This window comes from Triticum aestivum, chromosome 4B, assembly GCF_018294505.1.
Source record: "Triticum aestivum cultivar Chinese Spring chromosome 4B, IWGSC CS RefSeq v2.1, whole genome shotgun sequence".
Lineage (NCBI taxonomy): Eukaryota > Viridiplantae > Streptophyta > Magnoliopsida > Poales > Poaceae > Triticum > Triticum aestivum.
In genome coordinates this window covers 663,951,544-663,956,158 of record NC_057804.1, presented here as the reverse complement: position 1 = coordinate 663,956,158, position 4,615 = coordinate 663,951,544, and the positions used below count along the sequence as shown (strand labels likewise).

General features: G+C 49.4%; 1 pseudogene; it reads right to left on the bottom strand.

Moving 5' to 3' along the window:
- Window positions 1–1,053: 1,053 nt before the first annotated feature.
- On the bottom strand, window positions 1,054–4,275 carry LOC123089767 (DEAD-box ATP-dependent RNA helicase 50-like; annotated as a pseudogene).
- Between the last annotated feature and the right edge of the window lie 340 nt (window positions 4,276–4,615).

The window sequence follows — 4,615 nt, the reverse complement described above, 5'->3', positions numbered from 1 at the left end:
GGCGAGGCTCTCTCCGCGGGAGCTTGTCTTCATTACCGACTTTGACAGATGCTTTCGTGCCGACCTGCCATGCTTCCCTAATGCCACATCGATTACGATGACGTTGCGGTCTGTCTGTTTCACACAACAAATGTCGAATGACCCTTTCTTGGCACTTGAGAGGTTGTCTCTCATGGGTTGCACCGTCCTTGATGTTGCCACCATGGTCTACCGATGCCCATGCCTGCGTGTGCTTAAGATGAGCGCAGATACGTCTACACATGATGTTACGGTGCAATCTGCGTCGCTGCAAGAGTTGGAGCTTGTTGTCCACGAACCGCAATGTGAGGGCATCCACAGGGAGAGGGTGAACAAGTGGGAGGAGGAGACCCGGGAGCTGGGCGCCCGCGACGCCGCCAACGAGCGGACCCACGCCATCCTCCACAGCGCCCAGCTGCAGCTCTTCCACATCCGCCAGTAGTCAGTCAGCAGAGTTCAACTACCCGTGCGAGAGCGGCGATTTGGTGCCCTGGCTCAAATGATCCCGGGCATGAACAGTACCGCGATTTAAAATAGATAAAAGGTTTAAAATATTCCAATTTTTTTATGTGGTGCAAGATGCTCGTGTGCGTGAACTCCGTGGAGCTCGTGGCAAACGAAAGACAAAATTCGGAAGTCTGAGAAACTTTTGAAAATCGCACTGTTCATGCTTGATTTTGTCTTTTTTGCCACGAGCTCCTCGAATGTCTAAACTTCATAAAATTTTGCACGGAGTTCGCGCACAAGAGCATCTTGCACCACAAAAAAAAATTAGAATTGTTTGAACTTTATTTCTAATCTAAATCAAGGTACTGTTCACAGGCTCATCTGAGCCTGTGCTCCGGGTTGAATTATCGTTCCGTGCTCTCATCTCATCTGCTTACATCAGCTACCTCTTCCACCACATCTTTCTTCTTATGCTGTCTACACCTTTCTGAACTGATGAGCACAGCAGCATTAACAAGTGAAGTCCAGCTTATACTGCATGCTCTTATGAATCTGCCTGCCACCACTAGTTGAGTTGCCACCACTGAATCACCTGAACATGAGTGCCTTGCACTTATTTTGAATGTTATAAAACACCTTTGCGCTTCTCATTGTACTACACATTTTTTAACCTAAATAAATGTATGATCAGCAGCACACAGGCATGATCAGCAGAACACTAGTAGCATACATATCCTTCCTAGATGTGACAGTAGTGCATATACATCATCATATACTACTGCAAATACTAGCTAGAGCTGTGTGTGGGGGAGAGAAGCATCATCAGCCCCAATTCTAGAACTGGAAGCACGGGACGTCGTGTAGCGGGTGCCCCTTGAGGTTCCTCTCCATCACCCTCCTGGCCAGGGACACCTGCTTCCCCACCGCGAACACGAAAGCCTTGCCGTCACCCGATGCGCCGCGGGCTGTCCTGCCGACCCTGCGCACGTACTCGCTCGGGTCACAGGGGTAGTCGAAGAGCACCACGTGGTTCACGTTTGTGAAGTCGATCCCTCGCGAAGCTCTGCCACCATCACATAAATGACACACATTCAGTCCTGCCGTTCAGTGAAAGCAATGGCCTCAAAACTAGTAGAAACTAGTAGTAAAGTAGAAATGTTGTTCAGTTGATCCACACCTGTCTGTGCACACGAGGAACATCGAGTCGGTAGTCTGTTTCTTCAGGAACTCCTTCATGTTTGCGATGCGTTTCGCCTGGTCCAATGCAGCATGGAACGGTAGAACCTTGATCTGTGACGCTTTCCTGTCCAGCCGTGTCAGCACATTTTCAACCTTTCTACATGTCTCAATCTGGGAACAGAAAGAATCCGGCTAGTTGTCAGACACTGGTATTTTCTGTTATGTACTTTTAAGGAAGTATGTTTGGTATTGATGTATGATAATATACAGAGATACAAGGGAGAGGAACTAGCACCTTATTGCAGAAAATGATTGTTTTACGAACCGGAGATTCCTCAATAATCTTTAGAAGTGCTGTCCTCTTGTTGGAAAAGGCTGTTTCCGGATTCTTTTCATCATTGTTCATTTCCACTGCAGTCCACAAGAATCTGTAGTGTAACAGTACAATTGTAAAATGTAATCACTCTCGGAGAGAATAGCACATGATGATGCCAATGCCATTGTTTTATGCAATTACATATCTGAGTCATTTTTATCGTATGCAAGAAGTTCCAAATTTGTAAACGATAGATATGTCACTTCAGGAGTATTTCCTAGAAGCGTTTTCAGACAGTACGTATATGCAACATAGTAAAAGGTTACGGAAATTACAGAAATTAAGAATGACCCACCTCTTGAAGACGCGCGCTTGTCCGGTGGACACTAGGTCCCATGATCACCTCACAGTCGGGAAAGGTTTCAACAACCTTGTTATATATATCAAGAGGAAGAGTTGCAGTGACAAAAAGATATTGTGTGGTCACTGGTGCGACAGTAATCAACTGATGAAGCACTTGTTCAAAGCCTTCTTCACTAAATAAAATATCCACTTCATCGAACACGGCACTGCAATTAGGGGGATCAACATGTTAACTTATGTCTTAGGTTATCTAGTGCATCCACTTATTTATCCCTCTGTCCAACTAAAAAAATGACTGGAAAAAGGAGCAGCCATACCATCTGAGGTTATTTAGCTGCACAAAGCCTTCCTAAAGCAGATACAAGAAACGGCCAGGCGTTGCTATAAGTACATCTAGCTCTTGATCAAGGCTTTCCAGTTGGTCTTCTGTCGAAATCCACCGGTCGCAACCATTGACCTGAAGGGAACCCCAGATTTCGATATTGAACGGCAATTCTGAAGGACCTGCATTTAGAGAAATGACTCAACAGGTTATTCCATAATTATTATTTTCCTCAAATTGATCCTGGAACCGCATAAAGCCTCAGCAACATCACATTCAGCGAGTAGTATAGTATACCTGAGAAGAAAGTTCAGCAGTAGGTGTCAATATTATGACGCGTGGGTTCCTGGGAGATGGTTTGTGGATCCCAATAGCTTCTTCCTTCCTTAAATTTTGAACTATAGGGCAGAGATATGCCAATGTCTTGCCAGACCCACTCTGATCAGCAATAATGCAACTCCTCCCCTCCAAGACAGGACCATATGCCATAGCCTAAGACGGTTTTACAGGGATACTCCAATTGATATGCAACATTCATGGATACTGAAGCTAACAACTGAATATATTTTTCGGCTCAGTAAACCAGAAGAGAAGAAATGAAAAATGCGTTTACCTGAATGTGTGATGGTTGAGGAAACCCGAAGGTTCTCAATGCACCGAGAATCTCATCGCCGCAGCCAATCTCCTTAAAAGATCTGCGGCTGAAAAACCCACTGTCCAAAGGGACCTTCTGCTTCCGATCCTCTCTTCTATAAGACGTAGCATCGGCAACTTTACCCCAAACTTTGGGGCCAAAAGCAGCCTCCTCATTAGAAAGATCTGAATCATCGTCGCCTTTGTATTGCCTCAGCACAGAATTCAGAGAACGCACGGCCCTGCTCCTCTCATCCCTAGAGTCATCATTTTGTTTTGCGCGGCGTGCTGGGTCGGGGACAAACTTCCTTCTTCCAGATTTGCTTCCATCTTCATCAGAATCAGCATAAGAAGATTCACTACGCCGTGCGATGCTTGTGCGGACTGCTGATCTCCTAGCTAAAGCCTGCACTTTCTGGGCCTTCAGTCTTCCGAAGCTCCCGACACCTGCATTATTCCCCCCATTTGCTGCACCTGTAGTGTAAAAAATTGTCCCATTTTCTTCAAGGAAAAGTAACACATTTCACTCTCAAGCACTACAAATTTCTTGAAATTTCGGCTAAAGTTAACTCATCGATGAACAATTTTGCTAAAATTTTCCTAACAAATTTGACATTGCCAAATAGATGCCGAACCTTTGGGGGCGGAGCGGTCGGCGGTGACCCTGGAGAGGACCGTCGAGGACGGCACGCCGGGCTCCTCGCCGTCATCGACGCCGCCCCACACGATGACGCTCTTCCCGGTGCTCCAGTCCACGAGCCAGTACGCGCCGGGGGTGTCCATGGCCACCCGCTCGTAGTCTTGGCCGCCGTCCTCCCAATCCGCCGTGGCGGAGGACGCCCAGCTCCGCCGCGCGCCGCCGCAGGAGAACGAGACGGAGCACCGGAGGAAGGCGGCCGTCCGGCCGAGGAGGAGCGGCAGCGCGCGCGCCTGCGCCCCCGCCACGTCCATCGCCGGCGAGAGAGCGACTGAGTGAGCGACCGCTGCCTCCTACCCGAAGAAGAGGAGGGAGATATCGTTGCTTCGTGGGCCTGGAAAATGGGCCTCGTGGGCTGGGCCGCCAGGTAACGGACGGGCTGCCGTTTTTATTCACGCGGGTTCGCGTGCTTAGGGTTTCATTTCAGTTTTCCCTCGCGAATGGAGTTCCCATCGGGCCGCCGCATCAGGCGCTCGGCGCCGCCGCCGCCGCCGCCGGAAGGAGCAGGCTCCGGTGGCGTCCCGGACGGAGGCGACCGTATCAGCGCGCTCCCGGAGGACATGCTGCTCGAGGTCCTCGGGCGGCTGGGCTGCGCCCGCGCCGCCGCGCGCACCAGCGTCCTCGCGCGCCGGTGGCGTGG